The sequence below is a fragment of the Mastacembelus armatus genome, chromosome 9, assembly GCF_900324485.2.
Source record: "Mastacembelus armatus chromosome 9, fMasArm1.2, whole genome shotgun sequence".
Lineage (NCBI taxonomy): Eukaryota > Metazoa > Chordata > Actinopteri > Synbranchiformes > Mastacembelidae > Mastacembelus > Mastacembelus armatus.
This window is the reverse complement of record NC_046641.1, coordinates 14,081,118-14,106,924: the sequence shown is the minus strand read 5'-3', so window position 1 is coordinate 14,106,924 and position 25,807 is coordinate 14,081,118. Positions and strand designations below refer to the sequence as shown.

At 37.7% G+C, this 25,807-nt stretch overlaps 1 long non-coding RNA gene across 3 annotated transcripts in view; it reads left to right on the top strand.

Moving 5' to 3' along the window:
- Nucleotides 1-25,807, top strand: part of LOC113138723 (uncharacterized) — a 96,096-nt gene that overhangs the window by 58,953 nt on the left and 11,336 nt on the right. For 2 of the 3 annotated variants that reach the window (XR_003296485.1, XR_003296486.1), the window contains exon 3: nucleotides 8,345-8,511. This is a non-coding gene — a long non-coding RNA (uncharacterized LOC113138723). Of the gene's footprint in view, nucleotides 1-8,344; nucleotides 8,512-20,046; nucleotides 20,824-25,807 lie in introns of those variants that run through there. The other variant, XR_003296484.1, reaches the window with a different exon arrangement.

Below are 25,807 nucleotides of genomic sequence, written 5' to 3'. Positions count from 1 at the left end.
AAACTAACACTACTAGGAGAATCACCAGGGCCTCTAAAGACTTCATTCATTTGTGGCTCTGTGTTTAAGAAGTAGTTTGATATAAAACTTCTTTTTCACCTTCCTCTGGAGTCCCATATGGCTCCATATTGATCCACTGTTATGCACCTTTACTTCCTTGAGCATAAATTGTAGCAGACATCGCAACACACAGCAGAGTGAGATGGAGATTGACTGCAGATTTACTATTTAACTGAACTTTACCTTTTAGCACAAGCATAAGTCAGGATTAGCAGAGTCAAATGAGAATTTTAGCCCCAACACACACAATCCAAGCAATCCAATATTACCTGAGCAAAGTGCAAGGGTGTAAAACTTCTCTCATTACTCATTCACAGACCTGTCTTATCATGTATAACCAGACAAGCTGCTTGTTGACTCAACCTTGCCTTCCTCAGAGGCAACATTTTGAAGGGAAAATTATCATTTTGATGGAAATGATGTCTCGGTATGCTGCTGAAGCCACTCTGTCGTCTCCAGCTGATAAAAAAAAAAAAAAAAAAAAAACTTTAAAACAGTCAGGCACCATCTCTCCTGAGATCAAACTGGGATGCAATGATAAAAAAAAAAAAAAAAAAAATTTATTTATGTGTTCTTTATTTACTGAAAGACACAATTCCAAAATGCTGATAGAAATTATGGATTTGACTTGAAACTCTAATATTCTAGTTAATGGACATATTGGTCTTTTAAAAAACTTGCTGACTTCTCTCAAAAAGTTTTGTTTTCCGGGAACGGTGGTTAGTGTCTATGTGGGCTTCACAAGCTATGAAATTAACATCATATACTAAACACCATAGACATTTGCTTGCTAATACCTCATTTGCAGTAATATATTTAGAAACACAGCCAGTAATTTTGATAGGTTAAACTTTGACCAAAAACTTGCTTCGATCTACCATGAAGTGTGCACGTCCTACAGACATTGAAACATTATTGCCGTAACACAATTGATTGTCTTTGGTTTTTTTTTTTTTTTTTAAAAGTTGGTTAATCAAAGTTCTCAAACAACAATAAATGTCAAGTATACCGTAATAATCGTCCTGTTTAATAGCCACATTTGGCATTGTGCTGACATTTGAAAAAATCCTGGAAAGCTAATTTGCGATCATTTCCTCTAATAATGGGCACACAGAATGCTATTGATTAGTCTCAAAAGAGAGACGGTATATTGATTTTGTTATCTGCTGATGGTAAGTGCCTGCATTGTTATTTTCTTGTGTCGACACCGAGAACACTTGAGACTATCCATTACTTCTTTTCCTCCTTCCTTTCTTTATTTCATTCTTTTCGTACTCCTCTCTTCCTTCCCTACCGTTCCACTCTGAATATCTCATCTGTTCCTGAGTTGGTGGACTAAGAATAGATCAAGCTCATATCTAAGTAAGTCATTCTCATGCCCTCTGGGTTTCACTCAGCCTTGCCATTTTTTTTTTTTTTTTTTTTTAATTGTACTGGTCTGGTTACTTCTGCTCTACATCAGGTTTGTGTATATATTTACATGCGTGCATACTTTGGATGTAGCTGTGTGTAACAACTGAAGTAATATATATTGTAGAAAGAAGTACAAGGGGATGCTGTAACAATGCCGCTGTATACTTGAATTCTCTGTGCATGTCTGTGTATTCCTGTGCATAGACGTGTTTGTTACTGTGTGTATTACGGTCTGATACTGTGTGTGTGTGTGTGTGTTTGCACATACCTGCCAGGTATGTACTGTTTCTGTGTGTCTTTGTGCCCAGATGCAGTCATACATGCTTGCATGTGCACACCAGCAGATGTGTGTGTGCACACAGTATGTGTGTATCTGGCATCAGCCTCTGTGTTGGAATTCCCCCAGGTGTCACAGTATCATGATAAATGGGCTCGGCAACACTGAGACAACCACAATACCCCCACAGCAATATATTTCCATAACTCCTCACTGCTTTAGAGCAATATATGCCATTTCTTGATAACACAGGGGCACCATTATAACACATTACAGGATAGACCTTTGGCTCCAAAGGCTTATAAAGCTGGTTGACTATATTTGGAGCTGCCTTTTGATATATCAAAAGCAGCTGCTATATGAGGACTTACCAAAGACCAGTAACCTATTTCTATTTTTTCTTTTAACAACAAACAGCACATTAGCAATTTAAGACTCAATTTTGTATATAGTGTAGAAGTACATCATACATGAGTCAGACCAATGTCCAATAGCCAAGTATTACAGTTCAGCTCTGGTGTGAAGTTCTATACTACTAATTGTTGCATGTCAGCAGCAGAACCACATGACATTAACAGACTACGGGCTGGAGCCTGGATACTTGAGCCGACTGCTGAATCATTTAGTTGACTATGTCAAACGCTCTACTAACTCAGCATGTTTTCCACAGTTAGAACACAATACCACGTATTCACAGCGTGACACATCTTGAAAACTTTGAGCCAAATGAAAGGAAGGTGCAATATTAGTACACTTTGCTCTTACAGAAGGTCAGTCAGTCTATCAAACCCCATGGGAAGCTGGAGAAAACGGTGCCTGCTTTAATTATTATTTATTAGGCACAAGAGCTAATGTTTTACCTTGAAATGGAATCAGCTGCATGTTCAATTTATAAATCCATGTCAATTTATAATTCATAAGACATTATGTAGTGTATCCAACTGGATTAGTATACAACCACAACATAACTTTAAATTAAGATTAAACCAGTATGTTCACAGTGATGGATTGCCAAATTTTAAGTCTTTGCTACTTGATTTTCATACTGTACTGAAACAACTAGAAAATAATTCTTGTTTGTGTATGTTTATGCATCCCTCTGGCACAGCAAACAATTTAAACCTTCCTGGTAACCTTCAAAAACAAAAACAACGCCTCTGTCAGATAACATTTTGTTTGTCAGCATCTTGGTAACATTTCCACGCAGTTTCCTTGAATGGCATTTGCATGTGATTTATGTTGCACTCTTTTTCTCAGTCTCCTCCTCTGTTCATCTCCGGCTGTGCACAGTAACAGTCATTGTGCAAGGCCAAGTAACAGCACACAACAAGGGATTTCACAGACGTAACACTAACTCCTGTTAAAGAAAAAAATGAAACACGCTCACTCGATAGGTCATTCTCGGTTGTTACCAGAATCAGACTCCTTTAGGAAAAAAAAAAAAAAAGAATGAGAGAAAAGTCCCTTGTGAGCATTGATTACTTCATATTTCTTTAGCTTGGCTGCGTTAGTAAAGCAGCAGCAGCTGTAATCAATTGACTGGTTGATGAAAATGTATAATGAGGGCACAGAGAAAGATGCTTAGCTGATTCAACCTCATTACCTCACAGCTTATGTTGAGCTGCCAAGGCAAAGCTGCCAAGTTTACTGGATTTTTTTTTAAAAACTTTATCAAGGGAAGGTTGACTAATCTGACTTTTCACACTCTACATCTGTGCATGAAGTTAAAAAAAAAAAAAGATAAAACGTGCACATTAATATCTGGAGGATGCACAATGCAGCCATAGTTCTCGATTGTGTGAAAATGTTGTCTGATAGCAGTGGTTGATAGATTTAACGTTCAGCCAACAATAATTCAAACAGCCACAAATATATCAGAAACACATGTGGTATTTATATAATAATTTCAGATGGGAAGTCATTGGCAGGCATTCATTTTTACATGTATGTCAGTATGTAATCATTGCTTTAACAGACTTTAAATATATCTTGAATCCTTAACATACAGGTAGTAAACTTACATTAAAACGAAAATTGCTCATTTTTCCATCAGTTGTAAATAAAAATGAAACTTTTTCTTATGGCCTATAGTTATCTTCAGAATATTCATCTTCCACATAGTGATCAATGTTGGTACAAGTCAATGTTGATAAACCTTTTTTGTTCTTTTCCTTTTTTTTTCCCCCATTCCCTTCTACATAATCAATAGAAAATAGACAGCATACTAGATCCTACTCCAGTTCATCCATAACTGCCATGGAGGGAGCATTTATTCAGGCGCAATAACACTCCACCCCTATATTAGTATCGAATAAAATGATTAATCTGCTTCAAATACACCTTAAAATGCCTCAATCGATAAAAGATTCACAACCTAAGAAGTTACAATATTACTCAAGCACTTAAGAGATGAACATATTAGCCGAACACATTTTTTGCATTCACTGTCTGTAACATTCAGATTAAGTTTCACGTTCCGTCACAACCAGTGGTGCAATAATACAGCTATATCAAACTAATGGAAATAATCATCATATCAAATCATCATACCATTAAGAGCATTAATAAAATTTCATTAAGTAAAAGTCATTTCTTTAAAAGTAATTACGTAATAACACAAATTTTATTATACTTACCTCATGAAGAAAATTGGTTTACGAAAATCATTTTTTAAATGGTTTATTATGCTAAAAGCAATCAGGAGTTTTCTCGGAAATTGTTATGAAAAACTGCGTAAATAAAAAATGTGTTAAGAGCATCCCCAGCAGATCACAGCATGCAAATATTTGACTATAGTTTAGAGTAAGATTAGGAAGCACTTCAGTAACAGTGAGAAACAAAACTCCTATCAGGAGTGCAGACCTTTGCAAAAAACAAACAAAACAAAACAAAACAAAAAATCTAAGAATCTCCCCAGATAGCACTGCTGCTTCATCTTTATAATACTGCGGAGTATAATAAAGGCTATGAAGTAACTAAGTACGTTTACAGAAGGACGATTCTAAAGTATATTTTTATACAAACAAAATGTTAGTTCAAACCTGCACTTCATTTACATTTGTTGCAACTAGTGACCAGTTGAAATAATAGGATGCATTGCTGTAAATTAAACTAGCAGTAAATAAACATAGTAAACATCATTACTAACAGCTAATACTAGTCCTATTTTGACAACAGCGCGAGGTTGGGGTTGCTCCTTAAGTAGAGCTAAGTTATTTAATTAAAATTAGCATCGTATTTTCCAGACTATAAGTCACCCTAATGATAGGTCTCTCTGTGAATAGCTGGTAATTTTGATACCAAATTTTCTGTCAGTATCAATGAGAAAGTCAGCTGACGGTTTATCCTGGTGGTATCATACATTTTCTTCCTGTCAAATGTTCCTGTTATATTTAATAAATGTTTGTGCATTAGAAGATATGTTGAGTAAGGACAAACAAAAACAGTGACGAAGATAAACAACCTCAACAAGGAGGATTTCAGTCACACTTTGGGTAAAGCCAATGTAAGACAATCTTAATTTGACCTATTCCAGGCAACAGGCTCCTCCTCCCAATAACATCATTTTTTTACTAACTTAAGAATGACTTAATCACGAATATGTGAAAGTTAATTCCTATATGTCTTGGTTAGCCCGCATGTAAATAGTGTCATCTTTATGCTTCCAATTAGGCAAACGTTTTCACCTTACACTACTTGACCTGAACAGGAATAAGAACAGCCTCTTCTAATTTCCTGTCAGTTGAGGAGCAGCTGCTCTAATGACATATCAGTCTTAAAACCATGAATACATAGACTAGAAAATTGAAGAGTGCGCCGTCACATTTATTTCCCCTGGTTTCTTCTCCGGGCTTCAAGCGTCTGTGTCCCCCTGTAGTTAATTGCAGTTCTAAGCCGATGTGGTGCCCTCCCTGTCTATTACGTCGCGCCTGGCTATGTCTGAATTGTCTGTGTTGATGTGAGTCACTCTAGGAGAGAAATTCAATTACCATCCCTCTCTACCCAGTCGCAGCCCTGCCCAGCCAAGCTGAAGTATGACTGATATGTGAAGGAGAGGAGGAGAGCGAAAGAGAAAGCAAGAGAGAAAGAGGGAGGAAAATGAATGTGTGTATTAGAGAGAAAGAGAGATAAGGATAGGCAGAAGAGAGAAAGGCCGGTAAACTGATGAAGACTGTGATGGAGAGGCAGTCTGAAAGAGTGAAAGACGGGCAGAGATGAACGTAGACAAACAGGAGATGCCAGATATAAAGATGCATTCCCATAAAAACATAATCTGACATTCACCAACCAAGCAATTCGTCCTTGATGGAAGTCTAAACGATAAGGGCGTCACATCCCAGAAACACCATCATTGGAAACAGTTTGGTTTTATGAGACATCAAATAAAATCCCAAATAAACGGATCTGCTCATCCTACTCTGGATGCAGGCCCTCCAAAAAGAATGTCATCTAACCATGTAAATCCTTTTTAATTTAATGTCACACAATTTTACTAATTTTAACAGCAGTCTCAGTATCACGATCAATGAAAAATGAAAGTTATGCTCGATTTTGAAGTTTCATCCAATATTTTTTACCGAGGCAAAAATGTTTCTCTGTAATCAGGTACAACATTATTCCGTTTTATTAAATTGAAGGAACATAGTTTTGTATTAAAAGTACTGTGTATATATTTTAATTGCATAAAAAGTTCACATTTTGAACAAAAACTTTCATACATGTAACAAAATACTTTTATGTACAAATATACACTTAGGTATTACACACTTGTCTTTGGTAGAGTGATACAAAGGTGCAGCACATGTCATCCCCACCATTCAGAATTTTTCAATTGCATCACAGTATGACTAAATGACCAAAAACACTTGAACTCATTTTTTATGAAGATACTCAAGAGGAACAAAATAACATTAAACTGGAGGAAAAGGAGATACCTGAAGATAAAGATGATGAAAATTACAGCCCACCACACAGTGAGTCATCTTTAAATAATGTGGATACCCCTGAAGACTATCAGGGTGAAAAGAGGGCATTTTTGTCCAGAAAATAGAAGATAACCCAATCCTCTTCACCACATGGCATTAAGGGCAGAATGACAGCACAGTAAGATCAAGATGACCCCAGGGCCTATTAGATTGGCAGTTTCCCATTGTCAGCACATTGTCCCAGTTTTTTTTTTTTATCTTTTCAGTAAAGCGCTGTGGGGGCAATCCCACTCAAGTTTTGAGAGAAGACTACTTATACGCCTCCACATGACCAGTGTTCTATACTCCCCATAGAGGACTGAAAGCAGCACCCTTCTCCAACCATGCTTCCCTAGTATTCTGGCAATAAGCAGACCAGTGAACCTCATCATCTCCTGCATGGCTCACAAACAAGAGTAATCCAACTTACTTTGAGCTTCTGACCTCACACATTCAGCAGTAAAACAGCTCAATTCTGCTAATTTTCCACTGCCATGGGATGACTCTTCCACTGACCATCCTATTGATGGGAAGTCGACACTAACAAGCTAATGTATTAGTGTGTAACATCTCTTTCATGGTAATCTGTAAAACACCTATTGTGCCAGCCAAAAAGTAAATACTGCTTTTTTTTTTTTTTTATTTATCACACAGTGTCCCCTGAATGTCCCCCATATGAGAAAAAGACCAGCAGACATCTGCCCGCAAATTCACACTACCAGAGCAGAGAAAATGACCCAAGAGAGGCAAAATGAGGCCACATGGAACAAATAGTTTTCTAAGGAACTGCTGAGTCGAGCACCCATAAGACATAAGGGTTTTTAGTGTAGCAGTGAGCATTAGACACAAGAAGTTTTGTGGTCTTTACTCTAAGCATTCATTTGATGTGAACAAACAAGACATTTTCATTTTTGTGAAATTATGAAAGTTTTGAGCATCACAAGTCAAATTATATGATACTTCTAAAAGTGGCCTGGAGATCATGAAATTTTTAGTTGGAAGCACAAGTGCCTGTTGTAGGGGAAAAAAAAAAAACTTGTCTGGAGCTCTGTAATTGAACCACTGTATCACACACAATGTCTCAATGTTGAGTTTACAAGTGCACATTGCCAGCAGGTTCCTGATGGAGCCTGAACTAAAGACAAAGAAAACTCCTAAAAAGCCAGAGCACATAAGGGAAATGGAAAGAAACACCAGTGGAGGTGAATCAAAGAGTGATCGCCCTTTGTGGGTGTGCAATAAGCCTGGTAGATAGGAAAGGCTAATATCAATACTGTATACAGAGAAGTCAGAAAGCATAGGGATGGTAATATGTTTTCCATTGTTTAGTCTCTACCCAGCACATTGGATTTGAAATGAAAAAGTGGCTCTAAGTTAAAATTGCTGACTTTCAACTCTAAGGGTGTTAAAGAGAGTTCACATCTGCAATGTAGGAATCTTTTATATAGGACACTTTTATATATAGTGCCCCAAATTTAGGACAAAAAAGGCAAGGGTTGCTTTTGCTGATTTACAGGTATGAAAATTGGGGACAAAGACCTATAATGCCTTAGGGAGTGGTGAATGTGTCAAAAATGCGTAAAGGTTTTGAGTTGTTGAGTTAGTTAAGTAGATATCATCTATTTAACAGGGTACTTGAGATGATGTCTACAATACTTCAGATAACATCTGCATCAATCAAATACCTGCTGAACACTGTCAGGCCATAATGAGAGAAGATGCGATGCTTACAGCCCTGTCCAAACGTTCCAAGAGGAAAAAAGTGACGAGCAGCACTGCACAAAGTTCTTCAGTCTGGTAAGGTGCTAATCTATATATCTAGAGCTCAAAAATCACAACATGACACACACTTTGGTGATAAGGTTTAGATACGGTCACACTGACAAGAAGGGGAGAAGTCATTACTGGGCAAATACAAAACAGTTACATCTCCTGTAGCTGCCAAAGGGATGTCAGTTGATAGTTTTCCTCATATTTCATAGCTCTTTAGCAGTGAATTTAGATAATCAAAATGGCAGACTGCCAGCTTGTCAAAAGCTTGTCTTGGAGCAGCATGCCTTTTGCCTTGGCATTTTTATTCATAAGCATTCCCACTAAGTGCTTTTTGTTGTATGACAAGGCTAAGCTGAGGCCCATTTTCACCCTGCTGGGAGGGCAGTTACTGGAATCAAAGCTAGATCACAGTTGTCACAATGCCATTTCACTGTGTATTACCAAAGCACACCACCAGGACCAACAATCAATGCTCTGTTAATGAAAAGGGGACAGCAGAAAGCCCAGAACTAAACGCAATGAAGGGATCTATTTATTGAAATAATGGTAAACGTGGCCAGGTATGTTTTTATCTTCCTCAAATCTTCAGGAAATCATAAATAGATAAAGGAATTCATGTATTGTGTGTCAACATGTAGGGTGTGTGTAGGGATATGAGGAGTACACACTACCACATTCAAATCGTCAAATTTATCAGATGTGTTTCAGCCAATGCTTTTCACAAAAAATCCACCAGGAATTTGAATTTATATTATTACACACATTATTTCCGTCAGTTGCAACAGAAGGATCAGAGAAATACTGCCTTGAATACTTCACCTTTTGTATACTTGTGCTTCAGTAATTGTTGGATATATCAGAGACTAAAATATCTACATGTACATTCAACTCCGCCCATGTATTATCATTAAGAAAATCAAATTGAGCTCTTGTTTCTTGTGCAGTGGTGAGTTGCGACCCAGCCATGAGCCCTACTGAATATGTCTTGCTGGATTATTAAAGGCAGGTTCTGTCTATATTGATTGGTCCTGATGCCCTTGAGGGAGTCAGGCTGTTTAGTTGTGTGACGGGCACAGTGAGTCATAAACACAGCGACAGGATGTCAATGAGCCATAAACACTTCTATAAAAACTATCTCTCCCTGGTGCTGCTGAAATTTGTTTCACATCACATAAACATAGAGGTGAACTGGCAATGTGCTTCAGTGCATGTATCTTTCCATCATCCCATTTGGCTAAATTAATAACTCTACTATAGAGAAGTAGAGAACAGATTAGAAAACCACTTTTTAAAAGATATATAAATGAGTTGTGGGGGGAAAAAAACAGGAAGAACACATATAACCTCATATAACCTTAGACACTATTTCAGATGAAGCAAATTTGTCCACTCAGATATTTACTGTGACAGAAAGTGGATACAACCTTATCCACCTAAACTTAGGTTAGCTAGAAGTAGAAAATAGTTTCCACTCTGAAAAGCCAAATGTACCTGAGGAAAAGTTGGTTGGCTGAGGTGAGAAAAACATGTGCAGTAAGTAAAAATGATCCAAACTAAATAGAATTCAGTCCGAGCAAAGCTACTGCTTTAGTGAGTAGTTGTAAATTCCAGCATGTCAATTTCCTTCCTCTATTCCAACAACTGCTTCTGCATAATCTCTCAGCTGGTAAACCAGGTGCACTTACATCTTACAACTTACTGCAGCTGAACTGCAAAGTAAAATGAGCTCAAATTTCAGTATTAGAAACTGGTTACAGCAGATGCTGCATATTGTTTTCCCTACCTTAATTTTAATACTGCAAAGCACCAATGGACAGAGCCTTTGCGGCACTCAAACATGCACTGACCGCCAGTGCCCATAGCAAAACTAACACTAAAAACAATTGGCAAGGCATCTACCTCAGGCACTATCTTCCAGAGAGATCTTCACTGCTTTTATTCTTATAGGTTTCCTGAAAAAAGTCACATAACCAATGTGTCTTTCTGTGCAGCAGGGTTATCACACCAGTTCTGTTTTGGTGCTTGTTTTCATTGTGTATTCAGTAATGCTTGTTTGACGATATGTCTCTGAAGTCATAGATTACAAGTTGTATCTCCAGCAGGATACAGTGTAGGTACAGTGTTTACCCCACACTCCATATATAAAAGATGATACAATAAAAAATACACCTGTTAGTGTAACACAATGCAATTCAAGAGCACCAGAAACGTAACCACAAAGTAAAGATTAGGTTAAATCAATACCTCTCTGAACAAAAACCGAACCTTATAACATTTATGAATGTAGCCTTTATTGCATGGTTGTTACTTTAAACTTCATCAGCTATAGATAGGTGTACCTAATAAACTCAGTGTAATTAGAGGAATATATATGTAAAGAAGGTATCTACAGTTCACCACTGATTTTAAGTTTTGTAAGGAGCACTAGATATCATAAGGAAATTACCAGGGACCAGAGTCCAACACTAAATTGCTTACTCAGCATAAACTGGCAGGTGAAATTGTTTCTTGCAGTGTGCTTTGAAAACAACTGCTTCAGACCTGCAACTTAATTCAGCACATTTGACTCATTTTATTCATTTCAGCAACCAGCAATCTAAGCACAGCAGTTACTCTTTCAGATCTTCAGTGTAGTGTTAGGCACACATCACTTTTCTTATGAGATATTTATATACAACTTTAAATTACCTCATAGGTATGAATGTTAGCATGGATGGTTCTGTCTCTATGTGTCAACCCCAGTTCAGGAGGCTTCATATTAAACAAAAAAAGAAAATAACCTTTTAGCTTCCTTTCCTCCACTCCCTACACACTGTAACCTCAGGCAACGCTGTCTTGACAGATGACCTAGGGGGAGGCTGTAGACGACTATGCATGCATCTCTGCTGTTTCTTTGTAGTACACCTGCCAACCACAAGTCTCACCAGTGCGGTGTAACATGAAGTTTCACACTCAGATTCACCGCAACCACTGTGCAGCTGTATCTTGTAACTCAACTCAACCATTAAACACTACTACAGGTAAGAAACCCCCTGACTCTTACTGCAGAGCTACTTCAGGTATATCTGTCATGAACTGGCATAGTTACACAGCTACTAATGGCAAGACAGGATAGAAATACTTAAATTCAATAACTAATTGGCTCACAATTGTAAGGTCAAAATGAACAACCTTAGGCTAGTTGGTGACATTTAAAATAATTTTAAAATATGTCTCCCGGTCATAATCACCATGCCAGGGTGTGAGATGATGTGGTTTTTTTTTTTTTTTTAGTTAATGAAAATTTTAAATTAAAAAGTGTAAAACAACCTTATCATAATAAAAAGTCATTTAACAATCAACTGAAGTTCTGAATTGCAACTCAGCAAGATTTGATGCAGCATAAGTGAAGGCTATGTTTTAATATCCTGTTAGCACCACACTGCCATACACAGCACATCAGCGGGCTGCAATTGTATTACCAAATTTATTGCCAAATATCGTCGGCCTAATTTGAACAAAGTCCTACAAACTATATAGCATTTGAAAGCAGGAAGCCGCACAAGTCAAATGCTATAATCCAATTTAGGATTGAAAAATCACAGCGACAACAGGTCCTTTATGTGTAACAAGAGTACAAACACAGCAAGGAAGCACAGATGGTAATTCTTACCTTTGCTGATGTGTATAGATCCACACATGCACTGAAACATCAAGTGTTGCATATCAGTTTTTTCCTAAGAGCCCATCCAGGGAACAAAATGGGCAGTCCAAAAATTTGTAGTCCAAAAGTTGTATTATCCTTGAGAAAAAGCCATAAAACCATCGACCTTCACTTTTCAGTCCTCATTAAAAACTTTTAATTCCATTTGTTCTCCTGTTTTCACTAGTTATTTAAGACAAATAGAAAAACAGACAGTCAATTTGCATTCTGCAGCCTCTTGTGAATAAAATAAGCCCATAACCAAATATGCCTGTCAGGTTTTGAACCGACAACCAGTTCGAAAACCAATGGCAGTCATGACTCACAGGCAAAACCCACCCAGGGGCTAGAACAACTTCTGACAGTAAAAACAGCTAGTCGCATTGTTTGTCAAGGATGATTGACATGTTGTAGCCAATGAAATAATGTTTCCAACCATGTGATGCATTGTAAACAATGCAAAGGGGCAGGGATTTAAATGTTCCTACGTTCTGAAAGGACCATTGCCCTGAAAACGCTGGTGATGCACAGGGAGAGCAGAGGGCGCAGCGTACAGGAAATGGAGGAGTCATATTTCACTTGCAAAAGGCATGACGTCATTCAGAAAAGTTAACTTGGGGACATCTATATGGGACATCTATATGGGACATCTCGATTGACGTTTGTAACGATGACTACAGCTAGCAGTTACTGTACAGTGCTAACGACGCTAGCATCGGCTTATTCTGAAGCTGGAAGGATTGGAAGCCGAATTAGATCAATGAATACCTGCACCGTGCGATTTTGTAGTCTGTAAATGGCACTATAAGGTCTGACTAGACAGTCTTACAAAAAACAATGCAGAAAGTTCAATTTTATCTCCTTTGTGACAAAATCCCGACTAGTACTGCACCACAAGTGTGGCTCTCAATCCATTTTGTCACTAGGTTCACCAGAGCAACCTATATTTAAAAACACAAAAATTAGGCGATAAGTCCAAAATTTTTGTCTGTGTAAGTTTTGGTTCACTATGACTTTGCCAGACTTTTTCACAATTAACGAGAAAATGTTTCCTTTCTAGTGATACCAAGGTCATCCATCTAACCCTTAAAATGTAACAGAGCTAGGTTAATTTGGGTATGCTTTTTTTGGGCTTGTGCACAAAGCGGGATGTGATTCTAATAGGATATTACATTTGAACAATTTGGTTGCTTTGGAGAACAAAAAAGGGCACATTCAGTGGTCATGTTTTTAACAGATACACTGTGGTCTCAGTACCAGCACTGCTGTGGTAGAAAGGCTGAAACTAAAATCTTCAATTTACCTTAAAGGTGTCATATTGTATATATTGTTCATTTGATTTTATAACCCATAACATATTCTTAAGTGTTTTCTCATCACTCTCAAATGGAGATATGATCTTGATTTGAAAGCTACCCTCTGGAAATGAACATACACAAAGAAAAATTAAAAATGTTAACAAGGACAACATTTTCAAAGAGAAACCACACAAACACACACATTAGGCAAGGAGAACAGAATAAACAGTGTGTCTTCATTTGTAATCAGTGTGGAGTCAGAAGTGGTGCCAAGCCTCCTGCTGAGGGAGCTCCCATAAGGAGAAGGTCTTGGCATGCACAAACACTGGCAGAAGGTGTCCCACTCCTCTGTCTCCATCTCTCCCCCTCTCACTGCTTCAACCTCTCACTCCCCCCAACTTTTTCTGTCTCAGAGACAAATAGATGAGAGACAAAAGACAATGTGTAATCTGCTCAGCAGTGCGAACAGTTACTGGTGTGTCATTAATGAACATTGTTAGGGTGAAGATGGATTTCAGTTGAACTGCTTCTTTAGAATCAGACAGAAGAGATCAGAGGTTTTAAAATGCAGATAATTGTGCTGATAATTAACATGTATATATATATATATATATATATATATATATATTCTAGTTTATTGCATTTAATTTTGCTACAATAATAAAAGATATACTAATACATATTAAGATAATGCAAAAATTTCAGAATTCATTTTTGCTCTTTTACAAGAAACATCAGACAGAACAATAGACAAGATTATGTCAGCTGTCATGGATTAGAAAATGATTTCAAGATGGAGGAGTTTGGCAAACGTAACATGGTTGTGTTAAGAGTGTGTCTGGGCCTCCTAGAGTGTAAAGAGCCTCAAATTAAATAAAAGCAGGACAGAGACACTAATGTTAGCCTTCATTCTAACTGAACAGCATCTACTCCTGCTCCGGGGCAGTGTGGGAATACTACAAAGTGCTTATGCCAGTGACACTACACTTGGGCCTTTCTACTACTATTGTGGGTAGTATGCTACTTAGGTAATAAAAGAAGAGTAGCCTACACAATATAGTGTAGTTCTTACTAGTGCCACATGTTAATTCTTTAATCATGAGAAGTGGAGAAAATCCAAAGCTTGACGGGCAACATTAAAATGGACACCGATAGAGATATAAAACAGAACAAAGCAGGGTGACACATAATGAGGCGAAAAGGTGGGACTCCAGCCAGAGCACCTGTGTCCATGGCTGGGTGCAATCACTGCATGTGACAGTGTATAAAAGAGTGGACAAATAAGCAGACAATCTGTGACTGTAATGGTGCTACAACATATTTAAACCCCTTCCCAGCTGGCTCCTATATGAAAACTGTCTTGACATTCAGCTGTCGACCAAAACATTTTAAATTCCAGTTCCAGGAGATAGGTATTTAATCCTCGAAGGTCTTGATAGATAGGTTTGTTGACTCATCCTGAGTCTGCAAGATTTAACAAAAAAGGTTAAAAAACAATTTCCTGCCTCAAAATGAAAATAGCCAGCAGCGCACATACCATAATACTAAAATTCAACACCTATTATTTATTCAGCCAGAGAGATTTGATTTATATTTCCACTAAATCCAACTGCAGAGTTAACTTTTATGAACTTTGAAAAACATACTGCACTTTAACTGGTGCTAATGTATTCCCTTTGTACCGTGATTGTTGTGTGATATATTATGTTAAGAATACACTGAAACTATATAGCAAATATTGATAGCAAAATACTAGGGAGAAATACAAATTATATTTCTTGAGTCCAGATTATGAAGGACCCCTCCCACCTTTTGCATCTGCAAAGACAGTTTTCCACACAGCGGACAATAACCCTAACAATGCTGTACTTTATGCATTATATTAAAATGATTTACAGTGGGAACACAGGGAGGTACATAACTTTCTAAAAAAAAAACAAACACAAATACACAAGTGTCCCGATGTGCTTATTGTACCTCTGAAACCTTTGTTCCAGTAATTAATATAATTTCATCAAACATCATTTGTATGGAAATAAGATTATATGTATTTAACAGAATTAAAATGCTTAGGAGTTACATCTGCTTTGTGGATAAGGAGGTATAGCAGGTTGGCCACAAACTAGGGATCACAAGACTCGTGGTTCGGATCACATTACGATTTTTGAGTCACGGATCGGACCATTTTTCGGATCAACAAAAAAGGGGAGGAGACAAATTAAATTTGCTTTCCATTTACTACAAGAGTACAGCAAGGAACTTTTGGTTTTGACAAAAATAGCCTATAGAACCTATGATTTTAACAAAAATAAAATCTATGTAATTACTTAAAAAGCAATATCAGCAGAAAAAAACCTTTTTCTCGGTAATCGTTAAAAATTTAGGATTCATCTACAAGTTGAAAAAATGAATCCACGGGTCAGGTGCATACCGAACCGTGGGTCGTGATCTGCATGGATCATGGATCAATTGCGATCTGTTGCACTCCTACTACAAACTGAAGGGTTGTTGGTTTGATCCCTGGCTTCTGTAGTCCACATGCAGTATCAAAGTCACTGAACCCCAAGTTGCCCATGGTGGCTTTGTGATAGTGAGGTCAACTGGGTGAATGGGTATATAGTGTGGAAAAGTGCTATATGAGTATAAGGCCATATACCAAAAGCATAAACATTAACAAAACAAGCTGCAAATCCGAAAACATGTACAAAAGTCAGACTAATGAGCTTGTTTTGCACAGGCAGGAACTATATCAATATTTCTCTGAGGTAACGGCTCGCTAGTCTGTCAAAGCATCCGGTGTCCCAGAGTACTTCCGCTGTAGCAGATCCACATTTGCAACATTTTTCTTTCAGATTTGCAGCAAAATTTATTAATGTTTTATCCCTAAGGGTCACCATAGTTAAACGTTAGATAGTACTGAAAAACTGCTAAATCATTATGCCCTAATATATGTAAATTACTTATAAGGGAATGAAAAAATAAATAAATTTTAAAAAAATCACTGCTCTGCATGCATAATGTGTATCAATGAAAGATTCTGGATGAGCAGAGGGGTAAAAAGTAATATAGATTCATTAATAAATAAGAGTTAGTACATTCTTTTCCCTCTCGTTCTTTCTGTATTTGCATCCGCAGACATAGTTGAAAATGCTGGTACCCCTGCATGTCTTTGTTTTGCCATAGATTAAAACAAAGAAGCTGTGAAATTCTTTGCTCATTCTACAATGGTCTGAACTGATTTATTGGTACCACTTGGACGTGCTGATATGAAAGTGGATTGCAGTGATATCTCAAGCAGACTGTTGGCTTCAGTTAGCATTACAGGTGTCTTCAATCTTATAATCAGAAAACTTCAAAACAGACACAAATGCACAGTGGCGCTCCTTCTGGGAAAATGTCCTTTGAACAAAAGCAAAGCAAAATTTTCACCAGTTACCTGGTAAGTCACATCAGATCTATGCTAACAAAAGAAATAAAAATGAAGCTTTCAAAGAAAAACTTATCAGAATCAGAAATACTTCATTAATCCCTTGTGGAAAATTGTGTCCCATGCTCCCTACCACACCATGTAAGTTACAAAAAGGAAAGAACAAAGTAAAGTTAAAAATGAGAATAAAATATAAAATGAAAAAAATATAGACTCTAATAAGAACAAATTAAAAAAAAATAAAAAATACAGGAAAAAAAACAATGTACACTATTTAAATATACATGTATGTAGCATATATGTGTGAGTGTTGAACAGTATTGTAAGTATTGAACAGACTAGATGGACTGAAAACTATGAACTATGATCAGATGAACAGGGCAGGTTGATTGAGCAGAATGAGGTTATGTACAGCCTCCATAATAGAGATTGATTTTCAGAGGGAGGAGTTGACCAGTTTGATGGCTACCGGCAGGACTGAATTCCTGAGGCGCTCTGTGTTGCATCGTGGGGGAATGAGTCTCTGGCTGAATGTGTTTGTAGGAGCACATTATGGAGAGGGTGTGAAGAGTTGTCCAATATGGATGTTATCTTGGACAAAATTCTCCTCTCTGACACAGCTCTCAGAGAGTCCAGCCCTCCTCAACATGGCTGGCCTTGCGGATGAGTTTACTGAGTCTGGTGACTGGGTTGCTTTGCTGTGCCTGGGCTGCTTGTTGTAAAATTTCAAATAACATGTTAGGTTAAAAAACAAAAGCATCCGAGTGTCCGTTCTATTACATGGAAGCTAATTAAATTTGTCAGTTTCAAATTAATTCAGAAAAAAAACTGTGGGTTTTTTTTTTTTTTAATTGTAAGGGTACCAACACTTTAATGTTCGCCACTTTCATTTGTGCACGTGTACACCATGTCCTTCTTACTGTGAATGAGACCACTGGGTTTGCGTGGATTACAATGACACGGTCATGTGATGGGAGAAATTTGTTTTCCTCCATGCGAGCATCACACTTGCCCTGAGAAACAATTCCCTTTTAATGGAACTCTGTAATGTTCCAGTCACAGCCATTAGGGACTCAGAGAGGCACCATATTTAGAGGAAATCTTTGAGTAATTAAAGGAACCATTGTTGTGAGAAGGGCACTGGCTGTAATGGGAAGTTCTATTAGACTGTTATGGTGAAGCCTAATGGCTGACCACCATACTATCATGCGAAACTCTGTTTGTGTGTGTGCTGGCTAATCGTATAATTAAATGGACTATGATTCATCACGGACAAGTAATGAGAATACAAGCCTTTTCTCCCTACTTCTCCTCATTATCTATCTCTGTCCTTTTGTGTTTTTATTTCAGCTGAGCTTAGCTTTTGTCTATTTGATTTACGTAGTGCCTGCCTTTCTCCAAAGGTTGGTGTTTGCTCATTTCGGCACTGTTATTTCTCATTTCTTCATCCATCCGTTTCCATTTTAGTCTGTGATTCCTTATTTCCCTCATGCCCTTTCATTCTGTCTGTCACTTTGCATTTCTTTCTCTTCCCTCTTGCCCCTTCTTCTATCCTGCCTCCGTCGTTATCCTAATGCTTTCATCTTGACTCCTCTGCCTACATTCATTCAATTTGTCTCTCTCTCTGGTGCCGTCAGCATTTTCTCTTTTCCTGCTACTCCGACTCCCATTGCCCCCTCTGCTTTTTCAGTCCCTCTCTGCTCATTACTATCTCACAGCAACGCTCCTCTGTCGTATTTGCCAAGCATGGTGTTTTCATACTCCGTTAGCATATGGTGAACTAGCCTTACTATACAGAAGTCATCAGTATTCGTATCAGCCCGTCAATCCTATAAGGTCTAAGCAGATGGTTTCTCACGATGAACCGCTGATGAAGGTGTTCTTGACTGAACAGAGGCTACAAGTGAGTTAGATAGTTTTAATTCCTTTTCACTATGGGCATAATGATGAGGATCACTTCAAGTCTCGAGACGTGTTTCTTCAGGTAGGAGTGTGGGAGTATATTCACAACCATGTCTCCTACACAACAGGTTTATATTCTGTGAATGTGTGTTGCCAAGTTTGGGAGGAAACTTAATTGCTGTCACAACTTGAAAGAAATGGATGGGTGTGAAGCAAAGGTGTGTATGGCTGAATTTTGACCAAGTTAAGACATGTTTTAAAGGATAATTACTGTTTATGTCAACCTTTCATACTACCCATAAATGTGGTTATTGTGGCTTTTATGGGTCGTGCCAAATTTGCACCTGCCACTTTCATTGAGGTCAGAGAAGTGAGGACTCTCGCAAAACAGCATAAATCGAGGCAATTAGCAAAGTCTCTTACAGCTATGAAGAAAGAAAAAAAAAAACCATGATTTTACATTTACTTTATTTCCATTACACAGTGACGAATCAAAACAACGAGGAGACAAAGTATAGAGACATAAACACAACAAAATGGCACTGAAAGACAATGTAACTTGGGAAACCTGTGGTGTTTCTGCTATAGCTTTACTGCTCTCCACAGCCCAAGGAGGAGAAAAGTTTAAAACCTTTAAAAAGACTGGGACCTGTTGATTCCAGACTATGTTGGATAATTAGGTCCACAATTAGTTGCGTCCTGAAATCTCTAAAATAGAGGATGCAAATGCAAAGTTGGTACAATCCAAAGAGCCACAGCAACCACCTTTACAGGAAATGTGCCATGTTAAAATAAACTGAAATGATCCTCATTACCTTCTTTTTCACTTTTTAACCCAGATCACCAACGTTCGCTAACCTTAACAAAGTTCTCTTAGCTGCCTAAACATTGCAATAACATCATCATACTTGACTTGTCAGACACTGATATTGTTGACAGAAAATGACTGGCAGTTATACTGTTTATGTCAGAAAGTACAGCTCATTTTGCACAAAATGTTCTTTGGATTTGGCTCAAACCAACTTGTATCTTCAAATAATGAAGTCAGAACAACAAAAGTAAAGGTTCTTCCCATTAACATGACATTAATAGACACTCATCTTGACATTTCACAGTACATTTTCAATTTTACAGCTGAAGCTTTTCTTTATGAAGTCATTTTCATATGAGAACGGAAAGGAAATAATCATTAGGATTAAATGTTCAGATCCATGGTTTTTACAAGATCCTGTCTGTGTGCTCCCCCCCAGAGTGTTCAGCATCATCCCACAGTCATCTTGTAGGATCTGTCTGAGCAGATGGCCTCGCCTCATGAAACTCTGATGACAGCACACTAATCTGACTCAACAGAGAAAAGGCTGTCGGATTGAAAACTAACTCCATTCAAGTGGAATACCAACGCAGGTGCTCAGTGTGGAGCTGGAATATCCTGTTTATGTCAGTCCCTGTGTAAAATATAGGATTTGTCTCAAACCTGCCTACTATAAGATAGTGGATAGGATGCCATCATTACAGAGCAAATAACTGATGAAGAAACTGGAGGCATCACCGAAGTTTAAAAAAGTGTTGGACAAAAACAGTCAGGGTACGCAAACACAGCTGCAATGACTGTGTTTGCAAATGTTTGTGACTGTGTTAGCTTGTCGACCAGCTGAGAAACTAGTGGCCTTGCTCTGGCTGTTATGAGAAGTTGGTTGGGTTGTAGTATCAATAGCAACACTTACACTGAGGGGCCAGATGGGGCAGCAGTGGGGGGTGAGAGGTGCTTAGTACTTTATCACAGACAAACCACAATAGTGAGATGATGCCAGTGTAAAAATTATGAACTAACCAAAAGTAAGTATATTTAGCATCACATGTTGTGGAAGCATTTTTGAAATAGTATTTATGGCATGAAGCAAGATTGATTACTGTGTTTAGGGAGGAAAACACAGCTACTGTTCATTATTCTTTAATTTTTTTCTTAATTTTTCCTTAATTTGGAATTCCTATTTTTCCTTTGCATTGCAATCAATATGTTTGGGAGGGCTCCAGCAGACAGTCATGTCTTAACTGCAGGGCACGTTACCAAATGCTTTTTTCAGCTGCCCCCACAGATGCCTGAGGTCCACACTATTCTTCACTGTTCCATCTCTCGCCCTGCAGATGATTCTACTAACCCACAGGGATCACTAACACAGCTACATGTCTGCTTTCATAGATATCAATAACTCTTTTCATTGTATGTTATGTTATGTTATCACCAGTTTAAAAGCCACAACAGCACTAACAAACAAAAATATGGAAATGTTTAATTATGCATGTTGTATAATGCACTAAAAAGGCTCAGAGGTCTGGCTTGTGGCATCTGGATTTTGAACACCAAGTTTGTGTTGCTTGTCAAGTTTTCTTAGTTAAAAACTGAACCTCTTCTGAAACATGCAACATGAAGACACAAGAAAGAGATCACATGCTATGACCACAAACAAGATTTCTGGGGCTACACCCTGTGCTTTCCTCAACCAACCCCTTAAACATAATAACAGCTAAAGTAAGTCCTCAACCCTGTCACTATTCATTTGTGTACAGTGTGCACACCTGATTACGTTTAATATTCAATTGTTGTAGGATCTGGGAGAAAAAAACACAAGTTCAGATCACACTGAATAACTCTGGGAGCAGATAGAAACTCTGACAGCAACACACTATAGAAAGGACAGGTTTGTAATTCTGTGTGAAAGATACACAACCAGGTACCTTGTTCTTTGACATTTTGCCATTATCAGATAACTTGCACTAGATTTAGAGTACAGGGGCCATGGGTCTGTACAATTAACAGACTGGCTTATACTGTACCTGGTACAGGACTGAGCAAGACCGGTTTTATTTATGTAACCAGACATGGCACAAAGAACTACATTAATATGTGGCCATACATCATCCTGACATCCAGGTGGCCAGACACATCATAGGACACCTGCAAAACCACACTAAGAATTGGACGACCACTTGTAGGATCACCAAGAAATTCCTCCCCACAACGCACCCACATCATTATGAATGAAATATAACTGAGCATGGTGAAAAGGAAGAAGCATATCCAACCGCTCTTTCAGGTAAACATCCATATGCGGCTCCTTTGCCATCTTGCAGTGGGAACCAAACAAAGGAACATTAGGCATTGTCAAATCAGTGGAACGTCTTTGCTTTCTGTGGACCTGTTGTCAATGTGCACCCCCTGAACACGTCAGAAAACTCCACTTCCTTTTTATCAGGCTCACTGGACCAGCTGCTGGTGAAGGAATAATAACCTCCATATGATTCATTTCAGATGCATTACCAGTTAAACAATTATTTAAAAAAAACAATGATTACATACACTGTTGTAGAATATAGGCCATCAGTAAATATATGACACTAATATAAGTAGATGAACTTGGTGGTTGGTGTGTAGAACATGTGGCCTTGAATGTCCAAAAGACACACAGACACAGCACCAAAGCAGAAGCACTGAAGGCATCAGCAGATTGAGAAACCAACTCAGAACATACAGTTTTTCCAAGAACTGAACTCCCACAGTGATGGGCACTTTTGTGGTTTGCCCCCTCCTGCCTAATGTGTTTGTTGCCTCCAGGGTCCATGCTCAAAAACATCCTTAATTTCAAATATAGAGTACAAGAGAAAAAAAAGACAGCACCTGACACACAAAACACTCACATTTCTGTGAGTTTTGTAATTGCACTGGGACCTGAGAAGTAGAAAGACATTTATATTAGCACAAGAGCTCAAGGCTAAATTTGTTATGTTGAGTTGTACAGGAGCAAGGCTGTGCTTTTCCAAATGCCATAAAAAGATATTAAAGGATATTATTCTCTCTTTTTGCCAACAAACTACACCTGGGTAGGCATTTTAGGCAGAAAAATGAAACATCCCTAAAGAATACACTCATCTACAGTAATTATTAACATGAGAAACATAACAATTAGTATATGAGTGAAGGTGCTGCTTTATTAGACCAGCATGTCCACAGTAGGCCTGTCACTACCTGTCATTTTTACCTGTGTGATGCCACCACCACTCCATCTGTCAACGAAAACCCAGCCCAGAAGATAAAAATGAAAAAAAGGAGATGTGAAAAAGATGTAAAGAGTGGTAGATGTGAGTAAAATAAAAAAGTAAAAGAACTTGATTTAGAAAGTGGTATATAATACAAATATACAGAAATAGAAGAAAATCTGAAAAATAAGAAAAGGTAAGAGCATGAATTACAAAAATGATGGAGAGAAAAAAAAAAAGTAGAAAAAAAACTTACAGACAAAATCAGGGTCTACTCGGAGGAATATTAAATTTTACTGCAGCAGCATCATAGGTATGAGTTGTTTATTGACTGATGCCTATAAAGCATCTTTGAACCCTGGTCCAAGGTAGAGAGATAGATTTCAAAGGATTTCATTTCACATATCAAATTAGCTGTGAGCTGATCCCTGAATGCATTTGTAAAAAAAATGCATGAAAATTCTCCTGCCTTACTCCGTGTTGCAGTTTACACTAGTCAAGAACAACATTCTCTCTAAAGCCAACTCGAAATCTGAAGGCGAATATCATAAAATAATGTAGAACATTATAGATTACACATCCTTAAAGTCAAAGAATGATAATACATGATCAACTTTTGAAATGACGTTGGGCATTATCCCACATTTGAACTGATTGGTGTGTTGGGATCATTTAGGATGAAATAAGGTTCTGTGAAAAAAAAAAATAGATAGTACAATTTGTCATCACTTCGTGAAATCGCTCCATCGTGTTGCCTCACGGTATTTCCACAGAAGTTCACATGGTAATGTGACCTCACTCATGATCCGGAGTGAGTCCTTTAGTTCTTAGAAGCTTTGAACACACACAGGCCCAGATTTTCTGTGCTGGCTAAATCTCGCCTGGGCTCTCAGTCTGTAGATCTTAGACAGAATCTCAGGGATCTGACTGCAAAGCTCCAAAGCTGAGCTTACTGATGTGAATAAGCACCATCTGGATATTGTGGTCACAACATTTGAGGAGACACAGTGTTGCTCAGATGCTGTCAGATTAACTCTCAGGGGTCGACAAACGCGCCAGCGCGTTTTGTGGCATCTTCTCCTCGTAACGCCGAAACAAACTTAAATTACTCCGTCAATTTTGATCGTACAGATAAAAGCAATATATCATTCGAATCTGTAAAGGGTCTAGTTTTAGTTGTATAAACTCATAATAACAACAAAACACTGTGCTTTTGTTAAATAAAGAAAGCAGACGGAGCGTGCTCTGTCTTCTCTATCTCTGTCAGAATCTCAGCGAATTCTTGCCTCATAAAAATAAGAAATATATGACTAGAAAGCTTGAAATGTCTACTTTTAAATTAAACAATTCAAGACGAAAACAAATCACTTTTTATTTAATCCTTATGAATGTAAGTAGACGTATGTTTTCTCCTGTCTCACCTCAATATAACTAATGTGATTCCGCCTCTCAATGAGCGCACTGTTCATACGGAAATAATCAGAGGTAAGCCAGGTAATTATGTGCACGGCCCCAAGAAATGATATAAAACGTCAAACCTTTCTAAACAAAACGTGTCTTAGAAAATTTAAATCAGTGTATTGTTTTCTGTGAATGAGTGAACAAGACGACTTTCACATCATTGTGAAGCAAACACTTTACACTACAAGATGCATTTCTTAAAAGTCTTGTGAACCAATGTCCTGTTTGTGTTTTACGGTCTTATTTCAGTGACTTAAAAATTGTAGTTTTTCACTAACCATGCATAAACATTGTTTTCTCAAAAACACAATCATGTATGAACTTGCTGTTCACATATTATTGTAGCCCAGTTTGTGCTGATTACAGTGTTATCAGACTTTAGCCACTAATATGTTTAAAAGCAACTGAAAAAAGTCCGGACATGTCAAAACTTGTCCAGGGCCCAAAAACACCCTCAGACCCCAGAGGGTTAAAGATATACACATATATAAGATTTACTATGCATGTACATTTACTCACATGCATGCTATAAGTACTCAAACGCTCCATCAGTGTTAATTTTGACAGCAGATTTTAATTTAGTTTTAGTCATAGTCTTTTGACTAAAATGCAATTTTAGTTTTAGTCATATTTTAGTCATCTGCCTTGTTTTACTTTTAGTCGACTAAATAGCATAATATTTTAGTCGACTAAAATCTATTGGGTTTAATTTAAGTGTAATTTAGTTAAACTGTTGTAATATACAAAATATTCTAAATTAAGATTAAATGAAAAACAAGTTTCATTAAATATATATGGAATATGGCCTTTCCGTAAAAGACCAAAAATTAGATATGCATGGTTTATAACTTGCATATGACATTCTTCATTCCATAAAGCAAAAGTGCAACTCCAAAATATTTAAAAGAAAAACTGTATTTAGCAGTAATGTCATTGCATCAAACATGAAACTGACCCATATATCTTCTCTTTGCTTTCTCCAGGCTGTTGCCATGTCATTATATTTTAAGTCAGACAGAAACCCAATGTAGGCTATGCAAGATGATGTCGCATCCCGCGTCACTAGGTGGATCAGTTACTTTTCAAATATGCGTGTGCGTCTAAGAAGATGGATTGGATCTTTTCTAAAAACGTCCCTCACTCACATTTTCGTCTCGTTTTTATTAGTCAACGTCGTTAGTTTTCGTCGTCATCACTTAATTTTTATTTAGTTAACGTTTCGTTTTCGTCAGTGAAAACTTGTCGTTGACGAAAATTATAACGAAAATACTTCGTCAACGAAATTAACACTGCGCTCCATCCCAATTGGATGACGTACACAAAATCAGAACACTCAAAATTATAACCAGTGTAGCCAGTGACCTGGCAAGTTCAGCAGAAAACAACCATTATTGGTCTCACAAACACACACACGTGATATAGGAGGTAATTCACCCATAAACGTTATCGCCTTTGTGAAAGCGGTCATGGTTGTTACTCACAGCTTTTTTCTGCACCGGGGAGGGTGAAATTGAT